The sequence below is a fragment of the Globicephala melas genome, chromosome X (assembly GCF_963455315.2).
Source record: "Globicephala melas chromosome X, mGloMel1.2, whole genome shotgun sequence".
NCBI classification, from domain to species: domain Eukaryota; kingdom Metazoa; phylum Chordata; class Mammalia; order Artiodactyla; family Delphinidae; genus Globicephala; species Globicephala melas.
The window spans coordinates 45,292,616-45,311,331 of record NC_083335.1 but is presented as its reverse complement, the minus strand read 5'-3'; positions in this window follow the sequence as shown (position 1 = coordinate 45,311,331).

The following is an 18,716-nucleotide window of genomic DNA, read 5'->3' as shown; positions in this document are numbered from 1 at the left end:
ACTACATTTGAATCTAATGATAACTCTGGAAATCATGTTCTCTTACTACCAGGATTTTTTTTTTTTTGATTGTTGTAGACTATCTTTGTACTAAAGATCAGCCTGAGATGGAAACTTAAGATTTTTCTCCAGTATTTTCTGATTCTGCACCTTTCCCTTGGTATATGCTATAACTTTCTAGTTTCCTCAGTATGTGAATTTGAATGTCCTTTTCTTTAACGTCTGGCTCTCAAAGTGGGGGAAAAAAAACAATTAAGGGAAGAAGAAGGTGCTGGCTCTTTAAATTCCTTGGGAGTCACTTCAACTGGAGGGGTAGGGGCTTGCAATGTTGAGGAGGGGTGTGAAAACATGGCTGTATACCTCTGTGTCTGCACCTCCATTATCTGAGTCAGCAATCAGTGATCAGAACACAGATCCTGAATATTTGAAGGACAGGGTCCATATTACCCACCCTGATTTCCACAGGTTGTGTGAGAGTTGCTCTAGTTAGCAATGCACAGCTGCCTTCCACAGAGCTATGGTTGGGGGGTGAGTAGTGGCCGCTGAGCTAAGAACTGAAATTGACTGAAATTAAGTACAATGTATCATGCAACCCTTCAATAGACTCCAGAGTTCTGAAATACCTACCTCAGAAAGATTCCAGAGTTCCAAAATAGTTACATCAGACGGATTTTGCCAGTGTAATTGTTGTCTAGGTGGGGAGACAGATTCCTGGTGCTTCCTACTCTGCCATCTTCCCAGAATCCCTCCAATCCATTAAATTCTATTTTGGTTTCTTATTAGTTTCTCTAAATCTTTCTTTCTCTTTCAAAAATGTCTCATTTATGTATACCTCCCTATTCATTGACCTTTTCTTCATCATTTCACTTATAGACTTTAAGGTAGCTAGGAAAGTATCATAAATATAATTTGTACCACATATTCTGTGTTACTGGTGCTCAATAAAGAAATAGATAATCATCCCAAGAGAGAACATTATAACCAAGCATAACCAAGCATATCAAGCAAATTATAACCAAGCATATCTTGCTTCAAATATCTACAAGTTCTCAGGTAAATTCTGATCACATAATTTTTTTATCACAAAGGACAATTCCAGAAACAGGAAGAAATAGGTTGACTATCATATCACAGGTTGAATTTATGGCACTGGCGGTGAGGAAAACAGAATGAGTCAAAATCTGAGGTACAGGTGACACACTTTGTTCTTTATTGCCTATGTCTACCATGTATACACAGAGAGTAAAACCTCATTAACCCAACTCCATTAGTTTGGAATCTGCAATGATCTCCACCTGACCAACCTAAACGTATGTATATACTATGGACATATACAAAGTCTGCTCAGTAAATAGATAAATAAGACTAAGTGAGATGATTAAAAGGATTCCTACTTTTGCTGAAGCTTTTGTTTACAATGAATGTCCTAATCACAAATGATTTTCTACTCACTAAAGTCATTACAGAATTCTGTTAAGACTTGAAGCCAAGTTCTCTCTACTTCTCCCCTGAGGTAATTAAACTGCTTTTACTTCAACATTTTATTTAACTCAGGTTGGGCTTTCCCTCCAAAGAACTGGTGAATTAGTCTGTCTAGACCAATTTGAATGAATTTGACTATCTGGACATGTGTGCATACACTATCCCATGTGGCCAAATGATAAACTCTTTTGTCAGGGCTTAGCCAGAAAATAATTTTTTTCCCCTCTCCAATAGTGTTTCAAAGGAAAAAAACAACTTTTTATGATACTGCTTTCACAATGGAGGGCTGTTTCTATACATGAGGTTTTAAACACACTTTATTTATTACAGGCTATGAATGAACTCTGTACCACAGGACTCCCTAATGAGAAGTCAGCTATCCCACAGTCTGGGTCTGGTGGGTCAGGGCAGCATAGTCTGCTGGTCTGTAATAGAAAATCAAACAGGTCATTTCATAGCCATCAAACACATGCAGAGCTGCCTTACTGGTTTATACTCCTCTGTCTTTTAGGATATAAAATTATTTCTTACTTTATGAAAACAGTGCTCTCTCTTATATAATCATTTAATTTACATATAAAGGTTATGCTTAGTAAAAATATATGAACCAAAACTGCAACAAAATTCTAAAACCATAAACTACCTTTTCAGAATGCACTTTCTCCCTCTCTCTTGAAAAGCTTCACTGATTTTAGGACAGGAGATATTACTTCAGAATTCAAGATTTAGAGCATTTATTTGGCCCATTATAAGAGTAATAAAGTTTTTTATTGTAAAAATGACTGTAAGTAAATTTAGCAATAATTTCAACAACTCAGAAGTGGTTCAATTTCTACAGTGGGAAATATGAGTCTCATAACGTTTAGGTGCTATCAGCAATTTACACTATTCTTTTCACTGATTCCTGTACCAGCAGTGATGTTCAGCTGCAATTATAGTAGATAAAGATTCACTAAAGAGAATTATGCAACATATTATCCCTTAGGTGTGTAAATACAAAAGTGAGAGGGAAAGATTGGAAAATAATTTCTCTTTTTCTGAAGTTTAGGCAACATGTCAACTGTATTGAGGTTGAAACTAGGGCTCTGGATGAGAAAAAAGGACAGAAAATCAGAGGGGCCAGACTCTTCTGGACAAGTCAGTATTCACATTGATGAGTGGTAGCCAAAGGTTGTAAGGCCTGAAGCCCTGAAGCAGTTTGCTATAAGGCAAGAGGAAAGTAGTTTTCAGAGTTGGCAGAAAGAAAATAAAGTTATTTGATAGAACTAGGGTTTCTCCTGCTCAAAGACTTGGTTCAATAATTTTCTTCCTGAAAGTTGAATGTTACCAGGAGGAACTCAAATTTTTCCAAATCTAACCATTTTTGTTGTGATTTCCAGCAGAAATGTTTTCTGATATAGGAAAGATGCAAGATGTAATTGGTAGTAATAGCCACTAAAAACAAACTCTTTTTGTTGGGCTCAAAATTGAGTCATCTTAGTGTTTTTCCATGAAGGACTTTTTTAAAATCCTGATTTTATAGTTATAGCTTAATTTTTTTGTTTTAAGATACTTTCAGTAAGTCTCAGAATATTATTTTACTTAAAATAGTGGCTCAGAATAGTGGAAAAAAAAATTAGTTCTAAGGGACCAAATTTGAATTTCCAATATGGTCTGAAAATATGAGAAGGCTCATTTGGATGACTTACCTTTAGTTACATTATACCCTCAGGTAACTGAGGATCAGAGAGGTTAAGTAAGTGTTCCAATATTACAGAGCTGCAAGGTGTGGAGACAGCTTCAGTTGAGTGCAGAATTTATCAGAGGTTGTATTTTATATATTTTTGAAATAACACTGCAGGCAGTATTATGACTGAACATTTATATTTCTTGGTTAATCAATTCTACTTGATCCTTCACAAAGTCCTTCAGAGCTACCCCCTCCCCTCTATTCTCAAAGCTGTCATCCCTAGATTGTAATTATTACAATTCTAACAGGAGTTCTGTTTTCTAGTCTCTCTCTCTTTTTTTCATATTTAAAGGCTATATCTACTGTGGAAACAAAAACAATCTTTCTCAAACTTTATTTTCACCAGACCAACCCCTTACTCAGTTTACTTAGTGTCATATAAAGAGGGTGTCCATATATCCCAGTTTCCCAGGACAGTCATGATTTCTACATGTCATTCTGGAATAATTATTAAGTGTCCTTTCTCACTCTTCAAAATGTCCATGTGGGGATAATAAATTATATGATTTCTCTACATATAACTCATTACTTCCAGATACCTCATTTTATATCTTTTAGCCACATTCCTCTGCCTCCTACAAGCTAATCCACTTATTGTCCACTTATACAAAAACTGATATCATGTAACTCCACATTGCCTTTGAATACTAACAGCCTTGATTCTAATCACTCCTTTATATAGAATTCCTTAATTTGACAAATATTTGGTGGGTACCTGCTCTGTGCCCAGCACTGTTCTAAGTGCTGGAGTTACAGTAAGAATGGAATGGACAAGTTTTCTGTTCTCATGGAGTTTCTACATGAAGAATCCCTTTAGCACTTATGTAATAGGGAAGAACAAATCTGACTCCATATTAGATCTGTTCCTTTTGCTTTAACTTTTGTGCTTTGTTGTCTGTACTTAGTCATGCTGGCTCTGCACCTTTTGTAAAAGAATGTTGCCTATAGCCTGAAGTATACAAGATAGCCTATTCTTAAGGCTCTGACCTTTAAGAGTCTATTTATATAGAAAGAAAAATTTTTAGAACAGAGAATAATGTTTGTCTTGTTGGAGATTTACAGGAATGTTGTGAACTGACTTACGTGGACAGCTGCAAGAACAAAGGATTCCTACACCAAGAAGTTTGTAACAAATAACCACATCCCTCCATCACCTGGCTTTTAAAAGTGCTTTGCTGAAGCCCTTCAAGGAGTTCAGGACTTTTTGCAAATGAGCCACCCATCTCCTTGCATGGCCCTGCAATAAATCTTTCTCTGCTCCAAACTCCAATATTTCAGTATTGTTTGGCCTCACTGTGCATTGGGCACACAAATTTGCATTTGGTAATTCTTAGGTATGTGGTGAGGACTACTGTGTTTGCTTACATATTTACTCTCTTTGTTCATTGCTTTCTCTCCCACCAGGCTAAAAAATAAATGAGGAAAAATGGAAATATGATCCTTTCCATCTCTAAGTTCTCCTCTCCAGCACACAGACAGGATCTGGCAACTATAGTGATTTGAAGGTGCTGCCTAGAATGGCAATGGGAGTGTCTCAGTGGAGAGTTCCATGTTGCTAGCTGTTTCAGCAGTGGGGGCCTGTGTCCTGAGGACTGCATTACAAAAGTATGATCCTCTTGCTGGAGTTCAAAGGAGGCAATGTATATACATGGTTGTCACAAACACTATGCATTGGAACATTATGAATCTAATTAAGGTTTATGTCTGACCCTACCCACCTCCCCCCCAACCCCCCCCACACCTCTCATGTTTTAATAACGAAATCTAGAGGAAATTATTTGACTAAGTAAAAAATAAGAAAGAAGCATTAGGAAATCTACATTAAAAAAGGAAAGAAAAACTTTGCAACCCAAGGCCTTGCAACTTTGGATCAGCACTATCCTAGTAGATGGCTGTGAGTTGAGATGAGAAATGCCATAAACATCAATGAAAATTGCACATTCCTTGTCATTTGCTTAATTTCCTATATATGCATTTTAATGGAAAAGTATGGGGAGGGTGGACAAAAGAAACTAGGGAGGTAAAAGAGATATATTCATTCATGCCCTGTAATTTTGTAAGTTAGTTGTGTCCTGTGCCATACTTTGTTATTTCTTTGTTTCAACTTCAAACTCTTCAAGGGAAGGAATTATGCTTTCTAGTGTGCTGGCAGTCACGTGTTCTAATGACAGTCTACTATCTGACAGGCACTTCATTTTGCTAGGTTGTAGGACACAGCAGTGAATAATAATAATAAAAAAATCCTGCCATCTTTATTGATCACAGCGTCTCCCACAATGTACCTGCCAGTAAACAAAGGTCTTGATCCAAGACTCCAGACAAGGAATGAAGATGCTTGCTTGAGACGGAAAGGAATTTTTTTTTTTTGTCATCAATTTACCTATATTTCTTTCTGAGATGAAACTGATGTTTAATTTGAAAGACTAGTTGCTCTCCTATTTGACCATCCCTCTAATGTTCTTAACTTCTCAGCAAAGTTTTATATGGGTGGGTAAGGGGCTCTACCTGTAGAGTGTGGTTAGGTTCATTCTAATTCAAATTTCCTATCTAAAATAATAGTAAGAAAACTGTAGGAAGGAAGAGGATATATCTGGGAAGAAAGGTAACAATTATCATTAGTTTTGTTCAGGCTCTATGTCAAGAACATTACTTATGTCAGCGAATTAGAATACTCTTTATTTATCACAAAGAGATTGTCAAGCTTGAAGAAATGACAATCACTTCTTTCAGATTTTAAGGTAACAGAAATAAGATACCCCGTAAAGCAAATTCGGGTGTATGTGTGTTAATGTGTCTTTGTAACCTCACTTACTTTGTATCTCTCAGTGAATATAATTTGGAAGTATGAAATCCATTTGAAAGTGGGGACTTCTGAGAGAAGGGATTATTCAAAATGTTATTACAAATGTGGTAGGTTAACAACAAAAATTTGATTAACCTTCATCCTGAATAATAAAAGTACTCAGAATGGTAACTACAGATTATTTTTAAATTGTTAGAATGAATTGGAAATGCAATGCTTCATTGGAAGTGGCTTATGGCAATGACTGCCTCATATGGTCAGCTAATTAATTTTAGAGGGATATGGAAAATAGGCAGGAGGCATTCCAGAAAATGAAGGCTCAGATTTGTAAAGTTCTGTGCATGTCACCTACATTTACTTTACAGAAGCAAGTCATGTCACCTTCCTAAGCACTCACTCCCTCCCATCATTGCATTCTGTGTCCAACATCTCTCTCACTCTTAAGTGCCCAGAGGTCTCCTCTCCCCCAGTCACTGTCATATTTAGCTCTATGCCCCTGGGTCTTAGGCCAGGAGTGACAAAATGAAAGCCTACAGGGGCTTGGTAAATATCATAATGAAGTTATACCAGGTGTAAGAGACATGGGGATGGTTGAGACAGTAGCAAAAGACAGAGCGCATGCCCTTTTTAAAGGGGCAGCTACCATGTTGCTTCAGGTGTTTATTGCCAGGCAAGAATGCTAACCCAGTTCTTCTGGATCTGATTTTTCAAGGAAATTAAAATTCAGATCTTCGTGTGAATTCTTCCAATGTTTAAATCTTAGTCACGTTTCCACCGCTAATCTAGACAACATCTTCCATCCACTTTACTCCCCACCCCAGCCCTACCCACACAGACAAATACAAATCTACCTGTTCTGTGTTTCCTTTCTTCAGACTCTGCTAGGTAATCCCATCCACTAACCTTTTTTAAAGTGTTTGCCATCATCATTGTTTTAATATAACTTCAATACTGTGTTTGCATTTAAACTGGGACTAATGTTTTACTTAGGAAGGAATTGATACCTAATGGTAGGTGGACATTAAGATAAATAGTTGTTTTGAAGAAGAGAGGACTATGGGTCCTCTCAAGTCACAAGACATATAAGCTGATTGTCCCTGCCGATATAAGTAGACTTGCTCCAGAATAATGTTAATAGAAGATGTGAAGGAGCCCAATTCAGTTCAAAACACATTTACTGAGAGTGTACTATGTGCCAATCAGGAATTTTTATTGAAAACCTTTAACTTTGTTTTTTCTGAGAAAAATGACTTTTTGTGGTTGGTAGAACTTTGGTAAAAACTATGTCTTAGTCAGCTCAGGATGCCGTAACAAAATACCATAGACTTGGTGGCTTAAATAAAAGAACTTTCTTTTCCCACAGTCCTAGAGGGTAGAAATCCAAGATCCAAGTGCTAGCATAGTCACTTTCTGGTGAGGACTCCTTTCCTGGCTTGTAGATGGCTGCCTTCCCTGTGATTTTACATGGTAGCAGGTGGGGTAGGGGGAGAGCAAGCTTTCTGGTGTCTTTTCTTATAAGAGCACTAACCCCATTGTGAGGATCCCACTCTCATGACCTCATCTAAACCTAATTATCTCCCAAAGGCCCCACCTCTAAATAGCATCAAATCAGGGGTTAAGGTTTCAACATATGAACTTTGAGGGGCTACAATTCAGTTTATAGCAGTAAGTGATACATGGTATTGAAGATAGGGTTATTTAAACACTTAGTTTCCTAATATATAATAAGCTATTCATAAACAGAAAAAATATGTATTAATGAGCTATACTCCAGCTTGTAACAATTTTCTTCATTTAACTTTAAAAAGCCCAGTTTGTCAAAAAGGAGTTCTTTTTTGAAAGAAAAGAGTTATTTTCCTCTTTTCCTCTTTCTGTGGTAACCTTCCTCTTACCACAGAAAGAGACAGTAAATATGCTGGTTTCCCTGTTTCTGTTTCTTTTACTTTCTCATTTCTTTTTCCTGTTAGTTACTCTTTCTGAATCTATATTCATGGAGGAATTTAACCAGTAAACAAAGTGAAATCTATGGCTGAATTAACAGTCCCTTAGCAACCATAGATGTTTCTCAGCTTACTATTTAGATATTATTGACATTTTATTTCCTAATGTTTTTTCAGTCCATAGTGAAGAAAGGTAAAAAATGGACTAAAGTTGAAATTTTCACATCTCAACCTGCAATTAGAAAATCTGCCAACAGAACAGTAACTAGTATATTAAAGCTAAATCCTCTTCTGTCTCAATTTGGATTCAGTGTGTTTTCAAATGGCCACAATTGCTACGAGCATGATCCAATGCTAGGCACCACAAAGTAAATAAATGCAGTATAAGGTACAGTCTCTATTCTCAAGGAGTCTGAAGTCCATCTGGGGGAAGGAATTCATATACACAGTGAGAACTATTAAATCTAAATTGTGTGGTGCAGACTATCAAAGCAAGAGGAATTCTGAAAAGTAGATTGTCAAACTGAGCTTAAGTAGCCAGAATGGCTAAATATCAAGACAACTGACAACACTAAATTTTGGCAAGGATGTGAAGCAGCTAAAACTCATCCATTGCTAGTGGGAGCACAAAATGGTACACTTTGGAGAGAAGTCTGGTAGTTTCTTATAAAACTAAATATAATTGATATACTTTGAAAACATTATGCTAAGTGAAATAAGCCAGACACAAAATGACAAACATTGTATGATTCTACTTATGTGAGGTACCTAGAATAGGGAAATTTATAGAGACAGAAAATAGAATGAAGATTACCTGGGGCTATGGATGAGAGAAAGAGGATAGAGATTTATTGTTTAATGGGTACAAAACTGTTTGGATTGATGAAAAAAGTTCAGGAAATGAATAGTGGTGTTGGTTGTACAACATTGTTAATGTACTTAATGACACTGAAGTGTACACTTAAAAAATGCTTAAAATGGTGAATTTTATGCTTTGTATATTTAACCATGATTTAAAAAATCATGTGCACAGAAAGAATGGAATAAAGAAAAATTAGAGTACATCACCAAAAAAATCAAAATCTGAAAGAAAATCCTAAGCATACACCACCCCCATTATTCAGCAATTCCAAATCTAGGTATTTATCTAAGAGAAATAAGAGCATATGTCAAGAAAAAATTTGTACAAGAAGGTAGCTTTATTTATACTAGCTAAAACCTGGAAAGAGTTCAAGGTATTCATCAGCAGGAAAATGTATAAACAATGCAATATTACTCAGCAATAGAGAAACTATATGTACAATGACATGGATTAATTTCAAATGTATTATGCAGAATGAAATAAAACTTACACAAAAGAGTATCAATTGTATGATCCCATCTAAATAAATTCTAAAAGAGAAAATTAATTTATTGTAGAAATCATCAGAACAATTTTGCCTCCTCTAGAGCTGGAGATGGAACTGACTGTGAAGGGGTATGAGGGAACTTTCTCAAGTGATGGTCATGTCCTATATCTTGATAGGACTCTGGGTTACACAGGCATATGAATTTGTCAAAACTCATCAAATTATACAATTACAGTTTGTATATTTCATTGTATGCAAGTTTTACCTAACAAAAAGAACTCAAACCAAGTATTAACTCTAGTTAATGATCTACATAATGAAGTTTTTAGGGGTGAGATGAACTGATATCTAAAACTTGAAATGCATACCAAAATAAGATGAATGGCATTATTTTGTCCTTTTTTATGGCTGAGAAATATTCCATTGTATATATGTACCATATCTTCTTTATTCATTCTTCTGTTGATGGACATTTAGGTTGCTTCCATGTCCTGGCTATTATAAATAGTGCTGCAAGGAACATTGGGATTAATGGATGGATGGAAGGATAGGTAGATGGATATATGTGCAAAACGACAAGACAAAATGTGAATTGGCTGTAGAATCTAGGTGGTGATCTATGGATATACACTTTCTGCTTTCCTGAATGTTGGAAAATAGTGTTCATGGAGGGAGTGGGCACTGAAGTGGGGCATGGGAAACATTTTTCCCTTCTGGCATGAGAAACATTTTCGGTTGAAGGGAGAAGAGACATTATTGTCTGCAGGGAGGAGTCACAGGGAGCAAAGGTTCACTTAATAGAATGGAAAGGTCGTAGACTGTGGAAGCTGGTATGACTGGAGCAGAGGCTATGTATTAGTGAGAAATAAGTTGGGAAACACGTCATGGGCCAGATCATGGAAAACTTTTAAAAGTACGGTAGGGGAATACAACTTTCTAAGGGCACTTAGTAAGATCATTATAGGGCAATGGCGTGGTGTAAATGGTGTCTTAGGAGGATTGTTCAGCCAATTATTTTCTAGAACGATGCATCAGAGACAGTCTGTGGTTAAGCAGCTTGATTACATAACCATTGTCATAATACAGATGTGAAGTGAAAAAAGCATGGCTACGGTGGAATCAGTGGTAATGCTGTTTATTTTCATTTTCTTTTATTTTTTTTACATCTTTATTGGAGTATAATTGCTTTACAATGGTGTGTTAGTATCTGCTTTATAACAAAGTGAATCAGTTATACATATACATATGTTCCCATATCTCTTCCCTCTTGCATCTCCCTCCCTCCCACCCTCACTATCCCACCACTCCAGGCAGTCACAAAGCACTGAGCTGATCTCCCTGTGCTATGTGGCTGCTTCCCACTAGCTATCTACCTTACGTTTGGTAGTGTATATATGTCCATGCCTCTCTCTCGCTTTGTCACAGCTTACCCTTCCCCTGCCCCATATCCTCAAGTCCATTCTCTAGTAGGTCTGTGTCTTTATTCCTGTCTTACCCCTAGGTTCTTCATGACATTTTTTTTTCTTAAATTCCATATTTATGTGTTAGCATATGGTATTTGTCTTTCTCTTTCTGACTTACTTCACTCTGTATGACAGACTCTAGGTCTATCCGCCTCATTACAAATAGCTCAATTTTGTTACTTCTTATGGCTGAGTAATATTTCATTGTATATATGTGCCACTTCTTCTTTATCCATTCATCTGATGATGGACACTTAGGTTGCTTCCATCTGTGGGTTATTGTAAATAGAGCTGCAATGAACATTTTGGTAAATGACTCTTTTGGAATTATGGTTTTCTCAGGGTATATGCCCAGTAATGGGATTGCTGGGTCATATGGTAGTTGTATTTGCAGTTTTTTAAGGAACCTCCATACTGTTTTCCATAGTGGCTGTACCAATTCACATTCTCACAAGCAGTGCAAGAGTGTTCCCTGTTCTCCACACCCTCTCCAGCATTTATTGTTTCTAGATTTTTTGATGATGGCCATTGTGACTGGTGTGAGATGATATCTCATGGTAGTTTTGATTTTCATTTCTCTAATGATTAATGATGTTGAGCATTCTTTCATGTGTTTGTTGGCAGTCTGTATATCTTCTTTGGAGAAATGTCTGTTTAGGTCTTCTGCCCATTTTTGGATTGGGTTGTTTGTTTTTTTGTTATTGAGCTGCATGTGCTGCTTATAAATTTTGGAGATTAATGCTTTGTCAGTTGCTTCATTTGCAAATAATTTCCCCCTTTCTGAGAGTTGCCTTTTGGTCTTGTTTATGGTTTCCTTTGCTGTGCAAAAGCTTTGAAGTTTCATTAGGTCCCATTTGTTTATTTTTGTTTTTATTTTTATTTCTCTAGGAGGAGGGTCAAAAAGGATCTTGCTGTGATTTATGTCATAGAGTGTTCTGCCTATGTTTGACTCTAAGAGTTTGATAGTTTCTGGCATTACATTTAGGTCTTTAATCCATTTTGAGCTTATTTTTGTGTATGGTGTCAGGGAGTGATCTAGTCTCATACTTTTACAAGTACCTGTCCAGTTTTCCCAGCACCACTTATTGAAGAGTCTATCCTTTCTCCACCATACATTCCTGCCTCCTTTATCAAAGATAAGGTAACCATAAGTGTGTGGGTTTATCTTTGGGCTTTCTCTCCTGTTGCATTGATCTATCTTTCTGTTTTTTGTGCCAGTACCATACTGTCTTGATTACTGTAGCTTTGTAGTATAGTCTGAAGTCAGGGAGCCTGATTCCTCTAGCTCCATTTTTCGTTCTCAAGATTGCTTTGGCTATTCGGGATCTTTTGTGTTTCCATACAAATTGTGAAATTTTTTGTTCTAGTTCTGTGAAAAATGTCAGTGGTAGTTTGATAGGGATTGCATTGAATCTGTAGCTTGCTTTGGGTAGTAGAGTCAATTTCACAATGTTAATTCTTCCAGTCTAAGAACAATGTATATCTCTACATCTATTTGTATCATCTTTAATTTGTTTCATCAGTGTCTTATAATTTTCTGCATACAGGTCTTTTGTCTCCTTAGGTAGGTTTATTCCTACATATTTTATTCTTTTTGTTGCAATGGTAAATGGGAGTGTTTTCTTGATTTCACTTTCAGATGTTTCATCATTAGTGTATAGGAATGCCAGAGATTATTGTGCATTAATTTTGTATCCTTCTACTTTACCAAATTTATTGATTAGCTCTAGTAGTTTTCTGGTAGCATCTTTAGGATTCTTTATATATAGTATCATGTCATCTACAAACAGTGACAGCTTTACTTCTTCCTTTCTGATTTGGATTCCTTGTATTTCCTTTTCTTCTCTTATTGCTATGGCTAAAACTTTCAAAATTATGTTGAATAAGAGTGGTGAGAGTGGGCAACCTTGTCTTGTTCCTGATCTTAGTGGAAATGCTTTCAGTTTTTCACCATTGAGGACAATGTTGGCTGTGGGTTTGTCATATATGGCCTTTATTATGTTGAGGAAAGTTCCCTCTATGCCTACTTTCTGCAGGGTTTTTATCATAAATGGGTGTTGAATTTTGTCAAAAGCTTTCTCTGCATCTACTGAGATGATCATATGGTTTTTCTTCTTCAATTTGTTAATATGGTGTATCACGTTGATTGATTTGCGTATATTGAAGAATCCTTGCATTCCTGGAATAAACCCCACTTGATCATGGTGTATGATCCTTTTAATGTACTGTTGGATTCTGTTTGCTAGTATTTTGTTGAGGATTTTTGCATCTACGTTCATCAGTGACATTGGCCTGTAGTTTTCTTTCTTTGTGACATCCTTGTCTGGTTTTGGTATCAAGGTGATGGTGGCCTCGTAGAATGAGTTTGGGAGTGTTCCTCCCTCTGCTATATTTTGGAAGAGTTTGAGAAGGATAGGTGTTAGCTCTTCTCTAAATGTTTGATAGAATTCACCTGTAAAGCCATCTGGTCCTGGGCTTTTGTTTGTTGGAAGATTTTTAATCACAGTTTCAATTTCATTGTTTGTGATTGGTCTGTTCCTATTTTCTATTTCTTCCTGATTCAGTCTTGGCAGGTTGTGCATTTCTAAGAATTTGTCCATTTCTTCCAAGTTGTCCATTTTATTGGCATTGAGTTGCTTGTAGTAATCTCTCATGATCTTTTGTATTTCTGCAGTGTCAGTTTTTACTTCTCCTTTTTCATTTCTAATTCTATTGATTTGAGTCTTCTCCCTTTTTTTCTTGATGAGTCTGGCTACTGGTTTATCAATTTTGTTTATCTTCTCAAAGAACCAGCTTTTAGTTTTATTGATCTTTGCTATTGTTTCCTTCATTTCTTTTTCATTTATTTCTGATTTGATTTTTATTTCTTTCCTTCTGCTAATTTTGGGGTTTGTTTGTTCTTCTTTCTCTAATTGCTTTAGGTGAAGGTTAGGTTGTTTATTCAAGATGTTTCCTGTTTCTTAAGGTAGGATTGTATGGCTATAAACTTCCCTCTTAGAACTGCTTTTGCTGCATCCCATGGATTTTGAGTTGTCATGTCTCCATTGTCATTTGTTTCTAGGTATTTTTTGATTTCCTCTTTAATTTCTTCAGTGATCACTTTGTTATTAAGTAATGTATTGTTTAGCCTCCATGTATTTGTATTTTTTACAGATCTTTTCCTGGAATTGATATCTAGTCTCATAGCATTGTGGTCGGAAAAGATAATTGATACAATTTCAATTTTCTTAAATTTACCAAGGCTTGATTTGTGACCCAAGATATGATCTATCCTGGAGAATGTTCCATGAGCACTAGAGAAAAATGTGTATTCTGTTGTTTTCGGATGGAATGTCCTATAAATATCAATTAAGTCCATCTTGTTTAATGTATCATTTAAAGCTGTGTTTCCTTATTTATTTTCACTTTGGATGATCTGTCCATTGGTGAAAGTGGGGTGTTAATGTCCCGTACTATGAATGTGTTACTGTTGATTTCCCCTTTTATGGCTGTTGGTATTTGCCTTATGTATTGAGGTGCTCCTATGTTGGTTGCCTAAATATTTACAATTGTTATATCTTCTTCTTGGATTGATCTCTTGATCATTATGTAGTGTCCTTCTTTGTCTCTTCTAATAGTCTTTATTTTAAAGTCTATTTTGTCTGTTATGAGAATTGCTACTCCAGCTTTCTTTTGGTTTCCATTTGCATGAAATATCTTTTTCCATCCCATTCCTTTCAGTCTGTATGTGTCTCTAGGTCTGAAGTGGGTCTCTTGTAGACAGCAAATATATGTGTCTTGTTTTTGTATGCATTCAGCCAATCGCTGCCTTTTGGTGGGAGCATTTAGTCCATTTACATTTAAGGTAATTATCAATATGTATGCTCCTATTCCCATTTTCTTAATTGTTCTGGGTTCGTTATTGTAGGTCTTTTCCTTCTCTTGTGTTTCTTGCCAGGAGAAGTTCCTTTAGCATTTGTTGTAAAGCTGGTTTGGTGGTGCTGAACTCTCTCAGCTTTTGCTTGTCTGTAAAGGTTTTAATTTCTCCATCAAATCTGAATGAGATCCTTGCTGGGTAGAGTAGTCTTGGTTGCAGGTTTTTCTCCTTCATCACTTTGAATATGTCCTGCCAGTCCCTTCTGGCTTACAGAGTTTCTGCTGGAAGATCAACTGTTAACCTTATGGGGATTCCCTTGGGTGTTATTTTCTTTTCCCTTGCTGCTTTTAATATGTTTTCTTTGTATTTAATTTTTGACAGTTTGATTAATATGTGTCTTGGCATATTTCTCCTTGGATTTATCCTATATGGGAATCTCTGTGCTTCCTGGACTTGATTAACTATTTCCTTTCCCATATTAGGGAAGTTTTCAACTATAATCTCTTCAAATATTTTCTCATTCCCTTTCTTTTTCTCTTCTTCTTCTGGAACCCCTATAATTCGAATGTTGGTGCTTTTAATATTGTCCCAGAAGTCTCTGAGACTGTCCTCAGTTCTTTTCATTCTTTTTTCTGTATTCTGCTGTGCAGTAGTTATTTCCACTATTTTATCTTCCAGGTCACTTATCCGTTTTTCTGCCTCATTTATTCTGTTATTGACCCCATCTATAGTATTTTTAATTTATTTTATTGTGTTGTTCATCATTGCCTGTTTCATCTTTACTTCTTCTAGCTCCTTGTTAAATGTTTCTTGCATTTTGTCTATTCTATTTCCCAGATTTTGGATCATCTTTACTATCATTATTCTGAATTGTTTTTCAGTTAGACTGCCTATTTCCTCTTCATTTATTAGGCCTGTTGGGTTTTTATCATGCTCTTTCATCTGCTGTGTGTTTTTCTGTCTTCACATTTTGCTTATCTTACTGTGTTTGGGGTCTCCTTTTTGCAAGCTGCAGGTTCATAGTTCCCGTTGGTTTTGGTGTCTGTCCCAAGTGGCTTAGGTTGATTCAGTGGGTTGTGTAGGCTTCCTGGTGGAGGAGACTAGTGCCTGTGTTCTGGTGGATGAGGCTGGATATTGTCTTTCCTGTGGGCAGGTCCACGTCTGGTGGTGTGTTTTGGGGTGTCTGTGAACTTATTATGATTTTAGGCAGCCTCTCTGCTAGTGGGTAATGTTGTGTTCTTGTCTTGCTAGTTGTTTGGCATAGGGTGTCCAGCACTGTAGCTTGCTTGTTGTTGAGTGAAGCTGGGTGCTGGTGTTGAGATGGAGACCTCTGGGAGATTTTCGCCATTTGATGTTATGTGGAGCTGGGAGGTCTCTTGTGGACCAGTGTCCTGAAGGTGGCTCTCCCACCTCAGAGACACAGCACTGACTCCTGACTGCAGCACAAAGAGTCTTTCATCCACCCGGCTCAGAATAAAAGAGAGAAAAAGTAGAAAGAAAGAATTAGTAGAAGTAGAAAGAAAGAAAGAAAGAACGAAAGGTCGAAAGCACGAAAGTATGGAGGAAGGGAGGCAGGGAGGAAGGAAGGAAGGAGGTAAGGAAGGAAAGAAAGAAAGAAAGAAAGAAGATAAAGTAAAATAAAATAAAGTAAGATAAAATATAATAAAGTTATTAAAATAAAAAAATAATTATCAAGAAAAAAATAAAAAAACAAAAACAGACGGATAGAGTCCTAGGACAAATGCTGGAAGCAAAGCTATACAGACAAAATCTCACAGAGAAGCATACACATACACACTCACAATAAGAGAAAAAGGGGAAAAACTCATAAATCTTGCTCTCAAAGTCCACCTCCTCAATTTGGGATGATCCGTTGTCTATTCATGTATTCCACAGATGCAGGGTACATCGAGTTGATTGTGGAGCTTTAATCTGCTGCTCCTGAGGCTGCTGGGAGAAATTTCCCTTACTCTTCTTTGTTCTCACAGCTCCCAGGGCTCAGCTTTGGATTTGGCCCCGCCTCTGCATGTAGGTCGCCGGAGGGCATCTGTTCTTCGCTCAGACAGGACGGGGTTAAAGGCCCAGCTGCTTCGGGGACTCTGGCTCATTCAGGCCGGGGGAAGGGAGGGGCACAGAGTGCGGGGCGAGCCTGCGGTGGCAGAGGCCAGCATGACGTTGCACCAGCCTGAGGCATGCCATGCTTTCTCTTGGGGAAATTGTCCCTGGATCCCAGGACCCTGGCAGTGGCCGGCTGCACAGGCTCCCCGGAAGGGGGGTGTAGATAGTGACCTGTGCTCGCACCCAGGCTTCTTGGTGGTGGCAGCAGCAGCCTTAGCATCTCATGTCTTACTCTGGGGTCTGCGCTTTTAGCTGCAGCTCGTGCCCGTCTCTGGCCTTCCTTTAAGCAGCGCTCTTAATCCCCTCTCCTCGCACACCAGGAAACAAAGAAGGAAGAAAAAGTCTCTTGCCTCTTCGGCAGGTCCAGACTTTTCCCCGGACTCCCTCCTGACTAGCCGTGGTGCACTAACCCCCTGCAGGTTGTGTTCACTCCACAAACCCCTCTCCTCTCCCTGCGCTCCGACCGAAGCCCGAGACTCAGCTCCCAGCCCTGCCCGCCCCGGCGGGTGAGCAGACAAGCCTCTCGGGCTGGTGTGTTCCGGTCAGCACCGATCCTCTGTGAGGGAATCTCTCCGCTTTGCCCTCCACACCCCTGTTGCTGCATTCTCCTCCGTGAACCCGAAGCTTCCCCCCTCTGCCACCCACAGTCTCCGCCCGCAAAGGGGCTTCCTAGTGTGTGGAAACCTTTCCTCCTTCACAGCTCCCTCCCACTGGTGCAGGTCCCGTCCCTATCATTTTGTCTCTGTTTATTCTTTTTTCTTTTGCCCTACCCAGGTACGTGGGGCGATTCTTGCTTTTGGGAGGTCTGAGGTCTTCTGGCAGTGTTCAGTAGGTGTTCTATAGGAGTTGTTCCACGTGTAGATGTATTTCTGGTGTATCTGTCGGGAGGAAGGTGATCTCCGCGTCTTACTCTTCCGCCATCTTCCTCTCGTCGACCTGTTTATTTTTAAGCTATGAATTCATGGTTACTGTAGTCATTGCTGTACATATCTTAAATTTGTTTCCATCACTTTAGGAATGGCTATAACATTTTTCTTAGAGAATGGATTTACATGGACATGCATCATTTATTATAAACTTCTTTTGGTTGATACCAGGTGAGGTACCTAGTTATTACTTTCTTGACTGAAATGTATAGGAAACAGGATTTGGAAGGTCCTTGCTTTAGTCATACTTACCAGAACCCTGTTTCGAAGGAGTATGAAATAATGTAGAGTAGGAATTACATACCCGAAGGATTTATTATTATAATAGTAGAGGATAGGGAAGAGCCTAGTAATAGCACAGAGCTGTTGGACTTTGAAGTTGGACGTGTTGGAACTTATTTTAGTAAACTAGCTGTTTGAATACTGTATATTGTAGACCACCAGACAGAAAAGAGCAAGTGGACTGTGAAATGATTTGAGCACATAAATAATGCTTGTAAAGAAGCCAGAGTGGAAGTAGTAATACAAGGTTTTAACTATCCAGGAATGGGCTTAAGTAGAAGAGACAGGACTGGAAGATTTTTATGGCTTTGGAACATGGCTTTTTTTTTTTTTTTTTTTGCTGTACGCGGGCCTCTCACTGTTGTGGCCTCTCCCGTTGCGGAGCACAGGCTCTGGACGCGCAGGCTCAGCGGCCATGGCTCACGGGCCCAGCCGCTCCACGGCATGTGGGATCTTCCCAGACCAGGGCACGAACCCGTGTACCCTGCATCGGCAGGCGGACTCTCAACCACTGCACCACCAGGGAAGCCCATGGCTGTTTTTTGACTCAATGTGTGTGTCACCCACTCACATGAGCATGATGTTAAGTAACATATGGCTGAACACCTACAAATACATTGAAGGATGCTGTGTTTTAGTGGCAACCATTCTAGGTCTCTAACACTTTTTTTTTTTTTTTTTTTTAAAAAGATACTGAGCAGAAGAGTTTAGAAAGTGGTGATTAGAATGACCAGATGCAGGACAAGTGTCCAGCTTCTGACACATCTA